The sequence below is a fragment of the Callorhinus ursinus genome, unplaced genomic scaffold (genome assembly GCF_003265705.2).
Source record: "Callorhinus ursinus isolate GAN/ISIS: 27379988/994484 unplaced genomic scaffold, GSC_fseal_2.0 scaffold17, whole genome shotgun sequence".
NCBI lineage: Eukaryota > Metazoa > Chordata > Mammalia > Carnivora > Otariidae > Callorhinus > Callorhinus ursinus.
In genome coordinates this window covers 34,115,858-34,136,405 of record NW_027397079.1, presented here as the reverse complement: position 1 = coordinate 34,136,405, position 20,548 = coordinate 34,115,858, and the positions used below count along the sequence as shown (strand labels likewise).

The 20,548-nt window shown below is 40.7% G+C and overlaps 1 long non-coding RNA gene and 1 pseudogene across 6 annotated transcripts in view; one reads left to right on the top strand and one right to left on the bottom strand.

Moving 5' to 3' along the window:
• The window catches only part of LOC141374397 (uncharacterized), a 122,991-nt gene that overhangs the window by 35,143 nt on the left and 67,300 nt on the right, over positions 1-20,548 (top strand). For all 6 annotated transcript variants that reach the window (XR_012381230.1, XR_012381231.1, XR_012381233.1 and 3 more), the window contains one exon: positions 7,202-7,343. This is a non-coding gene — a long non-coding RNA (uncharacterized lncRNA). The remainder of the gene's footprint in view (positions 1-7,201; positions 7,344-20,548) is intronic.
• On the bottom strand, positions 17,915-18,689 carry LOC112834705 (small ribosomal subunit protein eS6-like; annotated as a pseudogene).

The window sequence follows — 20,548 nt, the reverse complement described above, 5'->3', positions numbered from 1 at the left end:
CTTTTCATTCTGCCTGTGTTACAGTAGGGTCTTATCTCTTTACCAAGCCATGTGCTCTAGAGCTGAAGCTGTGGCTGCTCTTTGAATCTCCTGAAACATATAGTACAATGTCTTGGACAGAGCTGGAATGCAAAATAAATGCTTCGTTAAACCGAATCCTTGTTTTCTATGCCATTTCTTATCTCCTATCATACCTTAAACTCAGAAGTCTAAGACACTCCTAGCAAAGTCCTTTATGTGTGACCTTAACATGTGTGTCTGTTTCTTGGTTTCTTGGTTAATCGATAAAGACAAAGCATGGTATAGGGACAGTGAGAGAGACTCAGGTTCTTGTCCTGAATCTACCATGTGCTAGTTGTGGGACCTCAGGCAAGTAAGTGTACACATTTAAGCTGCAGTTTGATCATCTATAACATAAGGGTTGAACTGAATGACTTCTCAGTCACTTCCTAGTTCTACAGGCTAGTTCTATGCCTTGCTGACTCCTCTGAGAACACTCCTAGGGCTCTGGGTTGGAAGTGAAATAGTTCTGAGAGCCCAGTTTGCCAGGCTAGAGTAAAGAAGTTATGGAAAGACAGAAAGATATGTATAGTTACGTTGCAGCGTCAGATTATAAGAGGCAGAGAAAGAAAGAACAAAGGAAAGAGATGTTGGATAGTCTGGGGAGCGAAGCTGCACTCAGACAGAATGGTGAGTACCTGCAGTGTGAAGAAGCTCATAAAGCAGTGGTTCTCAACATGGGTGGGGAAGACAAGCGGCCGCCACCCCTGAGGGAGTTGGGAACTCACAAGAATGTATTTGATCATCATCATAATTGGCATTTAATTGATGGGCCAAGCTAACCAAAGACCTATGATGCACTGGACAACCCCACACATTAGAGAATTATCCTTTTTCACATGTAATTTTCAAACATCCCACTGGACATATAGTTGGGTGAGATACCCGTTTAGAATTATCTCAGACTAAATCTATATTATGTACAAGCACCAAAACATTTCTTGTACTATTTTAAAACTCATTAAATTTTCCAGTAAAGCATCCATTATGTAAATAGACAGAAAACAGTACTTTATTTTATTTAGAACTTCACCAAAAACTGTTCATCTTTTTAGAAAATACATCATTAAAGTAATGCCATTGCATTGTTTAAATCATAGTAATATATCAGCATTATTTTGTGGCTGGTATGTTCCTGGTGATTCCAAGTAGAGAGCAGGCTTCTCAATACTACATGCTGTCTTCTAGGGTAGTTATGCTTGAATATTTACATATTGAGTATTTACATATTATAAGTAAGGCATTAATGATTTTTAAAATTATATGTTTATTTTAAATTATATGTATATGTAGGTTATGTCATTTGTGAATTTCACTTCCGAATAATAAATAGAGTCACTTAAAATACTTGATATAAAAGAGCCATTAGATATTACTGGACTAAGAACTCTGATGTGAAGAAACAAGGGGTTCATGAGAAGCTGACCATAGAAGGTCATCTCGAATCCATTTGTATTCATATTGGGACAAAGTTAGCCTTTCATTATGTTATATGGACTTGTAAAAATATAACTTATATGTAGTTCATATGTTTCTAATATCTTCCCATCTATTAAAGCAAACCCCAAAACCTTTCTCCTAGTAATTAATATTTGCTTAATGTTTTATGAGTAATTGAACATTTGCATTTCAGATATTCCATTTGGTTCTCAAAGCCATCCCATGATGTAGGTACTGGTCATTATTATCCTTCCTTATTATTTGATGAGGAAATTGACATAAATAGAGAGTAAGTGATTTGCTTTAGGTCACCTCTCTGGTATGTGGTGATGCTGTGTGAATCTCTCACTCAATCATACTTTCTTGTTGTGTCACTCATACTGAAAGGATGGCATTTTATGAATGCAAAATGCACAGGTGAACACACATGGATTCAAACATTGACTCTGAGCCTCAATGGAGTTAAAATCTTATAGAATTTCTATCAGAATAAAATGAGGTAATATGCATAAAGTGTTAAGAACAAATCTTGGCACATTAAAGGTACTCAGCATTGATGTATTTCTTTCCAAACACCTTGGCTACCTGAAGGTACCCAAGTTCTTTTCCTGGAGGCAGAAAAGACTGGGTGTACTTGATGGTCATGGAGAGCTAGAAACATCTTGTATACTTGTGGACGATGTAAGGCTCATGTAGAGATCATCCTGCTTTGTCCATGGTCAAGACATATCAATGGACCATTCTTCCTATGCTAGGTATTAACTAATTAATTGAGAGAGCACAAACAGAGGGGCAGAGGGAGAGGGAGAGAGAGAGTCTTAAGCAGGCTCCATGCTCAGCGTGGAGCCTGACTCATGACCCTGAGATCATAACCTGAGCCGAAATTAAGAGTTGGACACTTAATTGACTGAGCCACCCACCCAGGTACCTCCCCCATGCTAGGCTTTAAAAAATGTTTCCCCCTTGTGCCACCTTTGCTAAAGCCACTAGGCACTCCTCATCTCAAAGTGAATAGGCATGAGAGCTTGATTGAGAGTGTGTTTAGGGATGTGTTTTGTTCTGTAGCTAACTCCTTACTCAGTAGCATTGTTGGAAAGCCTGGCAAAGAGGAAGATGTCCAACCCAACCTGGAAGTCTCAAGGGAGGCACTGAGACCCCAGCACGTGGCTCTGAATTTCCTCCCACCCTCATCTCCCAAACATTGACCCAACCTGAATAAATAGAAGGAGAGGAAAACAGGAAGCAGCAAAATAGCCCAGTGGAAACAAAACACACAGCAAAGGCACAGACCTTCTCTCTGGCTCCAAGACTCTTTGGGAAGCTAAGGAGTCAGAATCTATGAGGAAAGACCTCTCTGGGGACTCTGGTCTGCCTTCAATTCTGTCCACTGTTCCAGCCACCCTGGCATGTGCATGCATATATACAAACCTAACTCTACCTCCCCACGCCCTGTCCTTCCCATGTAATAGGCTCATTCTAGAAAGGTTCTACAAGACCACAATGTGTTTGTCCTAAATTAAACCATAGGTAGAATACTACTTATCGACATTTTTCTATATTGTTTACCTCCCTCTTTGTTAAGTTTTTCACCAATGCAGTTGAATGTGTAGCTGACTGTGGTCCCAGTCATGCCCTTAAATGCATCACAGTCAGACATGAAAAGCTGGGAACTAGGTGTCTAGGGGCCTGGAGTGTTGTTCTGGTTCTGCCTCTGACACCTTTGAGGTCGGATCAGTCCTCTTGTTTTCAGTTTCCTTGGTAAAATGCCAGAACAGGGATAGATGATATTTAAGGATAGCAGGACACCCTGCATCTTGGTCCAAGGCCATGAACATGCAGAGGCACTTCAGGCACTTTAACATGTGTGGGCTTTTCCCTAGTGAAAGCAGACATGATATCCCCTTGAGAGAACATTCCTCTGTCTTTGTCCAAGAGATAGACTGTCTCTGGGGCTGCCAATCAAGTCTTTCAGATCTCCTAGAAGACACCCCTATGAAATGTGCAGAGTTAACCTAATTCTTTGAAATTATTATAATTCTTCTACCATAAATTTTAAAATGGCAAGGCATAACTGGTCTAAAACATAACAAAATATACATTCTGTAACATACATTTGCTATTGTTTCTCCAAATCCTTACCATTTGGGGAAAGATGGTTTTTAGGAGAGGAAAGAACTGAGTCACTTCATCCCCAGACCTACTTCTCATTTTAAGATGATGATTATCCCAACATTCCTTTGGACATGGGATTTGTTGAACATGACCTATGAGCTAATGTAATCTATAAACTCAAGAAACATCTAGAAACCTTGGACCATCTCTGTTCTGGCATAGGAGCAAGAAGCGAGGGCCACTTGGCTGATTGCCTTCAGAAAGTTGACCAGATAGCTATAATCAAGGTTCCTGTTTCCTCACTGGGTAAGTGACCATTCATGCCTTCCCATGACTTTGGAGCAATGTTATTTCTATTGCCCCACTCCTGAGAGATGAAAGTTCCCTTTACATAAAAATTTTTTTAAAAAAGAGCTCTTTCCCATAACCCCTCTTAGGCACTAATAGGTTTTTGGCCTGAGGTTTTCTGCATTATGATATTGAGGAGGGTGTTGGGGAAGGAGAAGATATGTTTTTAGAGCCTTCTGTCAATATGCAGGCAGATTCTCTCCAGACAATGAGGCTACTGCGCAGAAGAGTGCCTGCTTGGGCAAATCCCAGGTAGTTTGATTTAGGAGGTGTGCAGTATCTGCCAGGCACCACAGAACCATTGTGATGGCAATTACATGCCAGAGGAATCCAGGGTTCAGAGAGTGATGTAAGGACCTGGATTTGTGGACTTGCTCTATAGGAGCATGGCTGGGTTTCTGCTCTAGCATATATATTCTTTCCTATCTTGATGGTGTTTTCAGGGTAGTCTTAACCTACATAGCCTTTTCAAAGTTGGTTTTTGACTTTCTATCCTCTTTATCTGTCTTTCTATCCGTCTTTACCAACCTACAGAGGTTCTGAGCTTAGAACTCCACTGACTGATTTTTTCATTTGAACTCATTGCTCTGAGACTGAGGTCAAAATGGTCTTGAGAATGAAACTATCACCAGTGCTCTTTATCCCTTTGAAGTAAGTCATGATGTGATCAACGTGCCATCAGGATAGTCTTCTGGATGTAGTAGTATATTTCTGGATGTATTATTATGTTTAAAACAGTCAGTAGTATATATTTCAAAATTAGTAGCACAAACACCCAAAAGAGGTTTGGAATGTGTTGGTTTCAGAAGCATACCATATTTTTTTGTGATTTAAGGTTCAGGAGACATGACCACTGTGATCCAACATCACAATGTTCTCACCTTTGCCCACCTCCCCGTCCATCCCCTGACAGATTAAATAACTAAAATTCATATTATTGAAAATTATACTTCTGAAAATGTAATTATTTTATATTGGTCTCTTCTCTATAAGCAACTTGAGCCAAAGTATTATAACTTTTCATTTTTAAAAAATTAATGTTCAGAAAGGGTCTGGCACATGGAATTTCCTTAACAAACATTTATCAATGAATGAATGAGATTGATGTATTCTGATTTTAGACATGACACCAAAGAAATATATAACCTCAGTCAAATTCGTATCTATGAACTTCTAATTCCAGGTCTCAAAAATAAAAGGGTTTTCACCAGATGATTTTTGAAATTCTTCTAAGTGCAAACGTTTGAAGGCACTTTTTCTTATTTCAAGATGTCTGGGTTTGGTTTTGCCCTATTTGATTGATATACAAGAGAAACAATAAAGCTGGAGTTACAGGCTTGTCTCAAGGAATATTTAAAATAAGGTCCACAGCATTTCTGAAGCTCATTAGGAATTATAGCACCTTTCTCCATGTTGGGTGGTGCAAATTGCATTGTTAATTCATGCATTAATAATTCCATGCCTAAGGCTTAAATAGGAGAAAGGGAAGTATAAACACTGGCAATGCTCCTCACCTCTGTCAAATATTAAAAATGGATGAAATGTGGTTAAGTATAAATGGTAGTCTTTAAGAGGGAATATTGGATTAGCATATTGCTTTTTTTTTTTTTAAGTTGCTTTCTTAGAATCAAGAAAAGAAGAGATTTTGAAGACATCTGGGTGGCTCAGTCAGTTAAGCGTCCGCCTTCGGCTCAGGTCATGATCCCATGATCTCAATCCCAATCCCTGGGATTGAGCCCCGTATTGGGATCCCTGCTCAGCAGGGAGCCTGCTTGTCCCTCTACCCCTCCCCCCTACTCATGATCTCTCTCTCTCTCTCTCTCACTCTCAAATAAATAAAATCTTTTTTTTTTAAAAAAGAAGAGATTTTGAGCAAATTATAAGGGAAGATGTGAAGTGGCTACTGACATCCCTCTGTGGTAAAAGATTCTTCAGTGCCACCTGAGGAGCTTTTTTAAAAATGCATTCTTTTGGGTACCTATCTCAAGCCTAATAAGAAGACTTTGAGGAGGAGAGTATGTGGGATTCAGAGCCCAAGACTGTGACATTCAAAAACTCTTCCCATGCTATGCTGGTCTTAGGACTGGCCATAGGGAGCTGCTGCCATAAAGCAGAGTCCCCACTACGGACAATCCCATTTTCTCTGTCTTTTCGTTCTGTCTCTTCCCCCATCTGTATCTTGCCTCCTCTCTCCCTTCTGTGTTTTCCTCTTTCCCTTTGACTCCATCAAATATTAAATCCCCAATATGTGCCCACTGCTTGGCCTCATACTTTCTTTGCTCTGCCCCATTGCATCAGCCTCACCCCACTGCTGTCCTCCTTTGCTTCTGCCCATCCCCAACACCCCAAGTTGCAAGGACACAACCTGGTCTTCTAAGGCATCTATCCAAGCATTTCATGAGTCATTGTCTCCCTTCTCATAGCCAAATGTTTCAGGAGCATGTGGGGAGTCTTTCCAGAGTTACTATGATGTTCCTTTAGAAATACTAAGATATTGCTCCTGTATCTCACTGGATGGTGACCATTATCATTTGCAGTGAAGCTGCTCTTCACTTCTGTCTTTTTTTTTAGAATCACTTCCAGCTGAGACTGTCTTAATGGCCCAGTTAGGCTGAATGTAACATTTAATATGATTTCTAGATAAAGGACAATGGGAGAGATCCATATCTGAGGGAACCAGCCTGGCATATCCAGGGACAGTCTCTAAGCCCAGGAAAAAGAACCCTACTCAGTTTCTCTCTCTTTCTTTGTTTTAATTTTAATGCAATGAAAACCAGACCTTACAGGAATTATTCTAATCTCCCAGTTCCAAGCCCCATCCTTTTCTCCAGTCATGCACATATTTAGACTTTTTATTCCTTCATTAACACAGGGAAAATGCAGACCATTATGACAGCAGACATAATTTTAGAAAAATACAACTTCTTATCAAATAAGCCTGCAATAAGTATTTGATGAACAGGGCTCTTCAATGTAACTTCCAACACTAATTTAATGAGAAGTATCAAATGAATTTTTTTTTATTCTAATATCTCCCCTGAGACAAATGATACTTTGCAGGCCTATTTTTAACAAATGAATTATTGACTTAAACTGGCACAATTAATCACAATATAATGGGATCAGGGGATGTTAGGGGCTCATTCATCATAGCTGATGATGAGTACCGACTCTTCCGAGAAATGAAACTCTTTAATCACTCCTAGATTAACAGTTACATGCTTTCAAATTTCAATCATAGGAAACTGGCAGCAGAGAATGAGAAGGAGCCAGTGCTGGAGGAGAAAAGAAAGGCGGAGCATGCAGAGTTTGTTGTCTGAAGTCAGAAATTTTACTCTTGCCAGAACTCTTCAATGGAGATGGAAAAAATATTCATTAGCAAGGTAGTGTGGGTAATGGGCTGAGAGTTGGGGTGGCAATTAAAATTCCTGAGAGCTGGGCTTAACTGGTCCATTAAAAAAATCTGTGTGACTCCTGAGAAGTGCTTGACTTCTCTGAACTTCATCTTCTTCATCTACAAGACAAATGTAGTACAACTCCCCCTGAAGTGAAGTTCTCTGAAGAGGAAATGTGATAGTCTATGTCCTCATGCTTTGGACTTCCTTTCGTGTGATCCTCATAATTGTTTTGGAGATTGTTTCCCATCTTCAGGGCCTATCCCTATTAGATACGTTTGACTAATTGAAGAAAGATATGTAATAAAATGTGAAAGCCAAATAAGCAACTCAGAAAGAGAAGGTATATCTGCTAATTCAACAAGTGTGCCAACGCCTATCTTAAGCTCTGCTCTTATGAGTCAGACATGAATCTGCTTCTCTAGGAGCTCATAACCACATTGGGCAGAGAGCAAGAGAGTCCTATCACTTGGGCATATGAAAAAGTAAAAAGGCAAAGCAATAAGATGGGGTTTTTTTTTCAAGCAAAGACATGCACATAGAAAAAAATCAAATAGTATGGGAAGTTTAAGCAACTGCTCCCTTCCCTATCTGGTGGCCATGCTTCCCAGCCTGCCCAGTTGAGTCCAGGTTTATGCCTCTCTTCCTAGCACAATTCTTAATAGCATCCTTCTAGTCTCGAAAGTGTCTTGGTTTGGATAATGCATCTTCTGGTCAACCTAATTTTAATCATGTTTTTCTTCTTTTGTGTTATTGCCAACTATCTAAATTATATGATCAGATCTCTATTTTCTTTAATTGATCTTGTGAGACAGAGTCCACTTACTCCCTATCTTTCTAGAGATTGGTATAGCTCATACCCCTTCCTCTCCCAATATAGTTAAGTAAGACTTCCAAGTTTCTTCTTTCGTCTCATCTGTAACTTCCAACATCATTCTCAAGCCTTCATGCCATATGTGTACAGACAATTCTATTGACTCCCTGTTTTTATGATGTTTACTCTCCCCCATTCCCTGCATTTCTACACCCTCTTCTACCTCTTAACTGGTGTCTGGTATACCTTTAATTTCATGTCATCAAGGTTGATGTTTCAACCTGATATTTTACTTTTTCTTACCTGTACTTTTGTTGCTCTTTGGCCTTGATTGCTTTTCCCCAACATGTCTGTCAGGGAATCTCCTCATTCTTCCAGGTGCAGCTAAACCTGTCCCTTTGCGACGTTTTCACACAAAGCCCATTATTTCAGCTTTGCACTTCCACAGATTGCAATAGATTTTACTCCACTGCAACCACTGCTTTATCCAGCATGTGCCTTCTACTGGATCGGAGCTCTTTGGAGGAACATTTCATTGCTCCCAAAGCCAAGCAGAGTTCTTGGAAAACAGTCACCATTAAAAAAATATTTTGGGTTTGGTTTGGTTTTGCTTATATTTGTCTGCATAAATAAGTATCAGTTCTGATTCAAAGTGGCATTTGACTTAAGCCTCTGTGTGGAGCCTTTTCCTAAAATACTCCTTACTAAAATATTGATTAAGGTATAGAATAGTATTTTTTAGAAACTCATACCACCACCAAAATTTGATAGTGCCAGATAACCGATAGCAATTACTTAATATAAGCAGGGCTGCTAATGAACAGATGTGCCAGAAATATAAACTTGAGGCCGGGCAAGGAAGTATGAGTAGCTGAGGGAAAGAGAATGTGAAAAGAATAGAAGAAAAAGGAGTTGTAAACACCAACAATGATGACATAACCAGTTACATAAAAGAGAATCATACTTTCTTTACCTCCCTCCTGGGATAATTTTATTTGTATATAAGCACACACACAGACACACACAGACACACAGACACACACACACACACACACACATCACCCTAAAATGGATAGAATGACATGGTATCCTCTTTGGGAAGATTGTATGAGAGATATATTTGCATCATATTAGATGAAGCATGATTTTCCTATTGTCTTTATTTAGAAGTGTCATTGAAAGATTTGTGTACAGATACCACATCAACGAGGCTTGTACTGTACTAGATTGTTTTATTATCGACTTGGTTGAGATTTCCTAGAATCTCTCTCTCAATTAGACATGGTCAGAGGAGGTACTTGCACGAGATTTGGGAGGTGGAAAGCTATGGTGGTTTAGTTGTGGTAGCAGACTCAGAGGGGTTGGAGAATTCCAACTCTTCACTGGGTCCTTCAACTACATGTGCAGCTTTTCTTTTCAACTGCCACTTCTATGCCCAACTTCCTCCAACTGGGCCATAAGGAGACACTGGACTGTGGCCTATAGATTCCTTCCCCAAATTTCTCCCCTCCACAGCCTTACTTTAATGGCTATGTATATGAAGCCTCTCAAAATAGCTTGTTATTGACTTCTCTGATCCTCCAAATACCCTTTCAGACATGCACTCCCCAGCTTCTCCTATAATTGTGCAATGTCTAATTGCTGTAATAAATCTGTTATCCTATAACTCATAGTTTTTCTGCTTATCTGACTGAAAGCTGATTGACACAGATACTGTTGAGATAGACAAAGAAAAGAGTTTTTAGAAAGGGAGAAATTAACAGAAATGTAATGGTAGTGGAAGACTGTAGCGCTTATCTTGACATCTTTTATAGATGAAATAGAAAAAAAATAAAATTATGTAAGTACTGAATAATATCATTAATAAGGCTATATGTGTAAATGTGTATATATTGATCTTCATATCCTGCAGAGAATATCTTTTATTTTCATCATCAATAAAACATTTATGAAATATTGATCTACATTATGTCCCAAAGAAAAACTTAAAAAATAATTATAAAAAGCAGGAACTTGGATCAATGGATAAGCCTTGAGTATTTGTAACAGATGTCACAGATGACAGTATCTTGCCAGACTAGAAAAAAATTAAAAGATAGAAATCAGTATGATTCAATAAGCATTTGTTTAATACAGTGACCCAAGTATTATGCTAGATGCTGGGGGTCAAATGACCCCTACCCACTTCCAGGTACTTACGGTCTCACAGAAGAATGTGAAGGGCATTCTAAGCTGGCTACTGAGCATGGGCAGCAGCTTGGAATTGAAACTGATCATCGTGTGTCCTAGATATGTTGGGAGGTGGGAATGATTTGTCTCAGGGAGTGACTGAAATCAGATTGTTGATATATATGAAGAAATCAGATAATGAGAAACCTAAAAGCATTTTCATTTCATCCAATTCAAAGTGGAAACCGCTGGTGGTTTGAGATGTTTTCAGAGAATTATCTTAGGAGCATGTGGGATAGATTGAGCTGGGGGAACAGGACTGGGGGTAAATTGGACAATGAAGTTCCAAGAGAGAGAAGGACTCGGGTGAGGTTAGTCACAGTGGAACTAGAAAAGAAAGGTTGAACTGCAAGTAGGATTTCAAACACGTGAAGGCTGCTTCAAGATAGGGAGGAAAAGGAATGAGTCAAAATCACTATAGTGATTTCAACCCTGCATGGTTGTTGGAATGGCATCAACGCTGGCAGAAATAGGTTATTCGTATTTTCTAATTTCTGAAATGCATTTCCAAACTTTCAAGGAAGATGAAAATTGAAACACATGCATCTAACCTCTTGCCTCCAGAGTCCTCAAAAATTACCTCTAGATAATAATGGGGTTATTGTGCATTGGAAGCTGCAGAAGGATGCAAAACAAGCTGCAGGAACTTGAAGGATGTTTTACTGGATACACTGAAGGTAGAAATCTACCATCTCTGTCCAACAAGATCTGCATATTCCTGCATAGAAAAGGACAGTTTGGGGAACAAACTGAAGAGATCCAACCCAATCCCTCCAACCCACCTACCTGGCCCCCCATAGTTCTGAGTGGCGGAGGTTTGAGAATGGACAAGCTGTGGGGGTGGCCAAGGAGGACATCTGCATCCCATCAGTTTGTCCTTGGCATCTCTTGGGTTCCAGAGGCTGCACCGAGCAGGTGGCTGGTGGCAGTTGTTAATCCTGGCATAAACAACAGAGAATGGACAATGGCGTCCAACAATTTCTGACTGTCTCACTGCATCTAAGACAAATGCATGAGCAGGAAGGCCAGGTCATGGCAAAGTTACCTTCAGCCCTCCATTCTTCTCTAATGCTGGCAAATCTCTGCACTGGACAAGTCAAACCAATGTAAATCTGTATCTATCTCCTTTCTTTTTGAGGCCTAAAAGTTTTGTATGTTTGTTTGTTTGTTTGTCAAGGAACCAGAAACTCTATGATAGAAAGCATGTCATGTCTTAATACCTTAATAGCTTCAACTTTTCACAAGCATATATATAATCCCTTTTAACATGACCAAATGGAAAAAAACCACTAGCACAAAAATATTCTTCAGTTTAAAAAGAAACCATTCTGTGGAATCAGAGAAAGATTCTTTCTATAAAACAGAAACTGCTGCAATAACAGAGAAATTGTTGGACATTTCCAATGTATGCTCTCTACAATACTCAAGTAAATGTTACACTTCTGAAATTTGAGAAATATCCTCGAGAAGTAATGCTATGAAATCCTGAACGACTAAATGAAAATTTTAAAATGCAAGTCCAGCATTTTAAAATCTCAGTGGAGCAAGGAACAGTTGAATGGATACTGCCAACAAACTGAATCTCTAAAAATGAAGGCATATCCTAGAAACTATCCCAGAACTCAAAGGGAAAAATAAGAATTGAAAGCAGGGAGGGAAGTGTGAAAAGACCTGCCCTGGGAAACTCAATATATTCATAGCAGGGAGCGCACAGGACAAAAAAACAACCGAAGAAAAGTTTGAGAGAGTTCACACAGTACTAAGAGCAATGAACAAAAATACAGCCTAAACATTTTTACCGGATCTGATGTCTAAGAATAATTCCCCCTTTATAGATCTGGCTCTATCACCCTACCAGGATCTGGATACCCCATGTTTCTATTTTAAAAATACCAACGTTTAAAATGTGCAAGTGGGGGTGCCTGGGTGGCTCAGTTGGTTAAGCGACTGCCTTCGGCTCAGGTCATGATCCTAGAGTCCCTGGATCGAGTCCCGCATCGGGTTCCCTGCTCAGCAGGGAGTTTGCTTCTCCCTCTGACCTTCCTCCGTCTCATGCTCTCTCTCTACCATTCTCTCTGTCTCTCAATAAATAAATAAAAATCTTTAAAAAAATAAAAAAATAAAATGTGCAAGTGGAACTCAGTTGCTTGCGTTTTGAAATCAGTTGATCAGTTTAATATAATTGCAGTCAAAATTCTAAAAGTTTTTTTTTTTTTTTACCTTGACATAGTAATCAGAAAGTTCATCGGGAAGGGTTTGAAATGTTTGAAGAAAGATAATACACAAGGAGATTTACCTTTCTAGATTTTAGAAGATTTTTTGCAGCTGCTGAAATGAAGCAGAGGTGATAATAGAACAGAATGAAAGACCCTGGAACAGACCACAGTGTATAATGAATCAAATGATAAAGTTAGTACTTTAAATCAGCAAATAAAGATACTATTGAATAAATGGTGCTGGAACAATTGGCTAACTATGGGAGAAAACAGATACCTGCCTCATATCATTTGTCAGAGAAAGTTTTAGAGGAATTAAAAAGCTACATATAAAAGATGCAACCATCAATGACCAGGAGGAAAATGTTGATAGGCATCTATCTGATATCACATAACAGCAAAATAAGAAATTACAGAGAAACAGGTTGATAGTTTTAAAACATCAAATAATTAAAACCCATATTTACCAAAAAATTATAAATGAAGTTAAAAGGTTTTTGATAAATTGGGGAACTATTTGCACCACATATACAGACAAAGGTATAGATGTAGAAATACAAACATATAAATTCAGAGCTATGAATATTTTGAAAAATCCAGGAAAAAAATAAATTCCATAGTAGAAAATGGAAAGAGACAACAAATAAACATTTCAACAGAAGAAGAAATAGAGCGGTCAATAAACACAAGAAGATAGGTCAAACCTAGTGCATTAGTTTGCTATGGGTCTTGTAATGAATCACCACAAGCTTGGGTGCTTAAGACAACAAAAAATGATTCTCTTATAGTTTTAGAGTCCAGAAACATGAAATCGGTTTCACTGGGCCAACATCATGGTGGCAGTAGGGCTACACTCCCTCTGGAGGCTCTAGGGGAGAACCCATCCCCTGCTTCTTCCAGCTTCTACGGCCACCAGCAGTCCTCAGTGTCTGGCTATGTGGTCATATTGCCCCTCTTCTGTGTGTCTAAGTTTCCTCTGTCTCTCCTTTCTAAGAATGCTTGTGATGGCATCTGAGGCCTCCTCAATAATCCAGGATAATCTGTCCATCTCAAGATCCTCTACTTAGTCACATCTGCAAAGATCCAGTTTCCAAATAAGGTACATTTACAAGCTTCAGGGACTAGAAACTGATATATTTGGGGGTCATTACACAGCCTACTGCACTTAACTAGTCATCAAATAAATGTAAAACTATTGTGCATTATTTTCATCTATTTAGAGGGAAAAGAGAATAAAACCAATGTTTGTATGGGGCTGAATGCTAAAGTATTGGTAAACTGTTTCAGAGGCCAAATTTGCCAGTGGACGTCAAGCTCCTTAAAAGTGTCCAAGTTTTTTCACTTTTTGATATTTTTCAAACAGAGAAAATGAAAGCTGTGCACAAGGATGATTATCACAATATTCTTATAGTACTATTTGTGACCATGAAACAGTGTCAGCAACTGGAATGTTTGGAATTTTTTTATAAAGGTACAGTATGAAGAGCATACATTAAATGTCATTTATTGAAGAATATGCAAAATACACATGACAAAATGCTAGCATGTAAAGCAAGGAACCAAAGTGTATGATTCCAAACTCACTAAATATATTTGGAAATAAATAAATACACATATTCCCACATGAAACTAGAAGAACCCATAATATTAGGAGTGGATATCCCTGGGTTGTAAGGTCAAGTGATTTTTATTGTCCTTTTCATTTTTAAATTTTTTTCTTTTTTAAAATATTTTATTTATTTATTTGACAGAGAGAGAGTGAGAGAACAAGCAGGGGGAGGGGCAGAGGGAGAGGAAGAAGCAGGCTCCCCGCTGAGCAAGGAGCCTGACTTGGGGCTAAATCCCAGGACCCTAGGATCATGACCGGAGCTGAAGGCAGAGACTTAACCAGCTGTGCCACCCAGGCGCCCCATATTTAAAAAACTTTTCCATATATTTTTGCAATGAACATGTTTTGCTTTCTTTTAATGCTACAATCCCTGTTATACTGAGGTCCTAATCACTTAATTGCTTAATATTTGGTCAAAGAGGGATGAACTGAGTTAGGTGGTCTTCACAGAGGAGAGAACAGATGGTGACTTTCATTTTTTATGGACTCTGGGGTCTTGGTGTGGGGTGAGACAAGAGGTGCAAACACTACCTCTCTGGAGCCATGCTTAGTGAAGCCCCAAAGGAGCCATGCTCACTTTCTGGCACTGTGGAATATGATTCTCGTATTCATCCTAACGCAACACCAGATTCTGAACCCACATTTTTTCTGTGTGTATATGTATGTGTACTGGCTACCTGATCTTCAGTAACTCATTTCTCCAATAAAATATTAATAAATTAAGATCTATACTTCATATCAAATGAAATAAAATTATCATAGTTACATTTCCATTTATTTCTTTTTCTTATTTTGTAGAATGTCCAATGAGTGTAGCCTTTCAAGTTTGCCTGTCCCTAAAAAATGGAAACTAACAATGGAAAACCCTACACTCAGGGCATTAGGCAGATCTCAGTTCTTGGTGCAAAGATACAGAACACAGAATCAGTTTCAGACCCTGTGTTGCAAAAGAGAGCATGCCGTGAGATATGATGGTTCCTGGGGATAGTGTGTTAGAGAAACATAGACTACTTGCTCTCAGAGACATCTATGTGTGGCCTCCAGGAGTGTGTTTTTTCCTTCTCTCCTGAGCGAAACTCATACTGAATGATAGAGTGGCATTATGCAATAACGACAGAACTAAATGCTGGGCTCCAAGGGGAAAGAATGAGAGTGTGGAAGCTAGTGGGGTCACGGAGTGCCCGAACCCTGCTTCTTGGGCAAAAGTATGAAGAGGCAGCACAGGTCTATAAAGGTAATTTTTACAGGAACTCTGAGACCCCAGCAGGGCCTGGAAATAGCAGAAGAAATAATAAATATCATAACAGAAATGAAGCTAAGAGAACAGGGCTGAAGCAGCAGGGGCCATATGAATATGGAGATGTCTTAGCATCACCTCGAGTAGACCAATGGCCAAAGACCAGGAGGGGAGATGTGCCCTTCAGGGGTTGCTCCTCTAAGTGGAGGACAGCAAGGTCCACATGTCTGCTCCGGCTGCACTGGTATTGCTTAATAGCTACTAACTTGGAGGCAACCCCAGGGAGGTGGGAGAGAGGAGGTCTGGAGTGATTCCACTGAATTTCTGTAGCTGAATCAGGGCTCAAATTGTTATGACACTGATTCCATGGACTGGATTCATGTGTGTTGAACTGGTCTGCCCATCAGCTGGACCACTTCCCCATTCAAATGAGGCCAGCGCCGGAGGAGAGAAGGCAGTGGGGATGGGTATGCAAAGCACAGAAATACAGCCTTTTTTTGTGCTTTTTGTTGTGCATACTGTCTGCTCACAGTCAGGATGGAGAACGGCCACAAGCTTGGCCATTTTGTACTCTTGAGCAGAGCCTCAGCTTTTGCTCTGGAATGGAGGCTGTATCTGGGTATCTCAAGGGGATTGGTAGCCAAAAGTGCTTTTATTTATGGGCATGTCAGAAAGTTAGAATCGAGGGGTGAGGCCTTGTTTTACAGAGTGGAGGAAATCCAGGGGCCCAAACATGGAGCTGGCCCTGTTTTCATTCACTGGTTCCATTTACCAGGCTCTCCTAACATACGAAGTTTACATTATGGTATCCGGCACATGTAGACTTTGGCTGGGGTTATCCTCCTGAGTTCAGAATTTATGATCATGCAAACAGACATCCAAGCAAAGAGTAGGCGAGCCAGGATCATGAGAGAGGAAAGCCTTTATGCTGTTTCTTCGGCGGCCATGTTAACTCTGTCCTGACCGGCAGGAGAACAACAGGCTCTCCATTTCCTCAAAAAGAGACTGGGTAGGAAGAAAATACTCTGAGACTCTGTTCTGGAGTTGGGGAAATGTAGCCTCTTGCTCTTTTGCTTTCAGTTTCCTGGAGCAGGATATTGAAGAAGGGAAGGGAGGCCACTGAGCCCTTTTCTGGCTCTAAGAAAATGAGGTCATTTGAGCAAGAGAAATAGCAGACCGGTCATTGAATAGCAGGACCCAGAAACCTTATAAATACTTCCTCATTAGGGCAACACAGCAGTTTCTGGCCAAACTCATAAGAGGGTCCTTTGAAGTCAACAGGAGTTAAACTGGAGTAAAGGCTGTGAGCATGCTCGTAGCTTTGCTGGGGAGTGGTGTTATCCGGTCCCTGCGGAATTACGTTTAGTCAATGCCAGAGCACTTGCTGGGTGAGGAAACCCAATCTAAGGAAAGAGAAAAATAAAACATTGACAGGATATGATGATTTATGTAATTACCTGGATATCACATGTAAATTATAAGTAAGTTACTTAATGTTCCCTTCGAGTGTACCTACTTTTTACACTGTCAGTGCATCTTTGTGCTGTAGCAGGGCATGCAGCAGTGAACACAATATTTGGGTCCTTTGTGCATTGTCACTGTCAGGGAAAAGAGAAGAGACAATGGAAAAAAGGGAACATGTAGTTACTCACCTATCATTGGCCAGAGTGTCATATACACTTGATTGTCATTACTTCCACTTTATGAGGAATGAGGCACGGAGGGGTTAAGTAATTTCTCCAAGATCACATAGCTAGAGCGTGGTTGAACCTGATTTAAAACTGGGTCTATTTCATTGTCTTACTTCCTTTGTCCTCATCCTACTCAACAACCTCTGGCTTTTATGCTCCCCACTCACACTGTACTGCTTTTGATGGTGTCACCAAAAATCTCAGTGGCCAAAACTGGCCAGCATTTTTTAACATTTTGCTTGTTTTATGAGCAGTATTGCACACTGTTGGGCACTCACTCGTTTCCTGAATCTCTTTTCTTCCTGAAGTTTGGTGACTATGTTCTTCCTATTAAGTGTTGACTTCTTTGGCCACATTTTATCTGATATAACAAATAATAATATTTGTAGCAATATTTATTAAATGTTCCCTATCTTCTAAGTATGGTACCTTGTCTCCCAGTGAAATGTCACAGCTACTCTGTGAGGTATATTATTATTAGTGCTGTTGAGCACAGCAGAAAGTTGAGCTCTGAAGGTTTTTGTAAATTGAATAAAATGGCACAGTTCTGTAATTGCAGAGCCAGGTTAAAAACTGGGGTCTGTCAGGCTCTGGTCCTGTGCTGGCTGGGATTCCATGTCTACTCATGTCCTTCATTCTCTCTTCTCACCCTACACACTATCCTTGAACAATTCCGCTCAAGGTCATGCTTTCATCTACATCCTAAATGTGGATGACTTTTTTTTTTGTCTGATCGTATTTATTTGTCACTCATAGAAAAATCTCATTTTTGACTGGACTCAGACTTAGAGGTAGAAGCTCTCAGAGAGGACAGCCTCCATCTCTTGGCAATCTGTTCATGGCGTTTTTCTTTGGCCTCCTTCGTTCTCTTGACCAAAAGTTTAGCATATTCTGCAGCCTCTTCCTTATTTTTCTTAGTGCGCTGCTTCTTCAAAGCAATACACCGCCATTTGTGCTGGAAGACTCGTGGAGTAACAAGACGCTGAATCTTAGGCACTTTGGTTCTAGGTTTCTTCCCTACTTTGTTTAGGGGCTTTCTCACAACATACTGGCAGACATCATCTTCTTTAGAGAGACTGAAAAGTTTGCGGATTCTGCTGGCTCTTTTGGGCCCCAGGTGATGAGGCACAGTAGTATCAGTGAGTCCAGGAATATCCTTCTCCCCCTTTTTTTTACAATGACCAATTGAGAACACTGAGATTGGCATCCACAATGCAACCCCGAAAAGATTTGCACTTTCTCTCTCCAGTCCGCCTTGGTCTATAGCAGGAATACCCCTTACTCAGCAGCAGGTGGACACGACCATGGATCAAGACACCCTGCTTCATGGGGAAGCCTTGTTTGTCATTGCCACCACTGATTCGGACCACATAACCCTTCCATTCTTCACCCAGAGCATCAGCAGCATCTTCTGTGGCCATACGCTTCTCATAAAAGGTACGAAGTTTGCGTTCATTGTCCACTTCAATGAGTTTCTGGCAGCCAGTAGCTGGGAAAGAGATGTTCAGCTTCATCCTGAAGCAGCCTACTGCCTCCGAGGCTCCACGAAAAAGAGCTGTGGATGACTTTTATATTTCTCTTGAGCACTATATCCTCTGTCCAACTGCTTTGATGGTCATTGTCCCCTGGGGCCTTCACCTTGAACATGCTCCAGGCTATCCCCGTCTACCCCCTTGCCACGTTGCTTTTGAAGCTGTCAGTTTTCACATGACCGTTGGAGGAGAAATTGGGAGGTATTCCTAGAGTCCTCCTTCCACCTGATCACATCCAAGCCCCAGGGTTCTTCCTCCTGAATCTCTCCCCATCTTGTTCTCACCCCCGCCTCACAGGTTCTCTTAGCTCCTTCTGTCTCTGAGCCAGAGGACCTCCATGTAATCTGCACGTTGTGATCTTCTCAACATCAAGTCTAATCATATCACACTGAATTCCTCAGGGTTGTCATGGTGGTTTCCTTAAAAATGTATTTTAAACAGAGGAATCTTATCTGCATTTAAAACTAAGATAAACCCTGATAAATATGACAGGCAAAAGTAAGAAAAAGCACCAAAGTCTATCTGTTTGGCCTTCTCCTTCTTCCCTTAATGGGCTTCATTTGTTCATTCATCTGTGCCTATTTCCTCAGTGCCAGCTATGTGCCAGCTCTCTGCCAGGTGCAGAGCATAAACCAGCAAGCCAAGGGGAACTTAAGTTCCTGCCTTCATAGGGCTCACATTCTAGCTATGGCAGCCAGATAAGGAGATAGGTGAGAAAGAAATTAGAAGTGTATGTGGTATGTCAGAGGGTGAGAGGAAACATTACACATGGTAAGAGATTAGGAAAAGCTCAATTGGGCATGGGTTCATCTCTCTTTTTTTTTAAAGGTTTTATTTATTTATTCATGAGAGAGAGAGAGAGAGAGAGGCAGAGGGAGAAGCAGGATCCCCTCTGAGCAGGGAGCCTGATGCGGGACCTGATCCCAGGACTCTGGGGTCATGACCTGAGCTGAAGGCAGACGCTTAACCATCTGAGCCACCCAGGCGCCCAGCATGGGTTCATCTAATAAAACAGGGTAGCCAAGGATGGCTTCTCTAATAGACTGATATTGGGTCAGAGATCTGAGGGAGGTGACACAGAGGGCCCTGGATGTGCTGGTGAAAAGCCCTCCAAGCCTAAGAAACAGGGTGCCAAAGCTCTGAGGTCTCAGAGCCCCGAGACCAGTGTGGTTGCAGGTGGGTGGGCGAGGGGATGGGGTTGGGCATGAGATCAGAGAGGTGTGGAGGGTAGCAGATTAGGTCATATCAGGTGTGGTAGGCCACTGTGGAGATTTCGATCACATATGAGTGAAGCAGGGAGCCCCCCCCAGAAAATTTTGAGCAGAAGGTCCACACAATATAATTTAGATTTTGAAAGTCAAACAGTTCTATTGGTGGTAGGCTCTGGGGAAGCCAAGGCAGGAGCAGAGAGACCACATAGAAAGGTATTCCCAAACATTGGGTGAGAGATGGTGGTGGCCTGACCAAGAGAGGAAAGGAGAGAGGTAGTCAGAGGTAAGACCAGTTGTCAAGGTAACGGAGTTGCAGTGCAGATCCAGAGCAGGGTGTGAAAACTGAGGGTCTGTGAGATAAACTCACACATGCCTTGGAAAGCCTAGAGTTCCTCCTGACCAGGTCCCCAACCGTTGTCCAACCTTGTTGCAAAACATCCCTTGCTGCCTGGGCCATGGTGATGCTGGTCATGCCCAGAGCCTACCACCTTCTCTCTAGACTGGCACCTTTGCATGAGTTGTTTCCTCTTTCTTAGATCTTTCTTTCCTCTTTCTAGACCTTTGCAAAGTCAACCTTTAAATCCCAGTTCAAATGCTCCCGCTTTTTTTTTTATCTTTTAAAGATTTTATTTATTTATTTGAGAGACAGAGAGA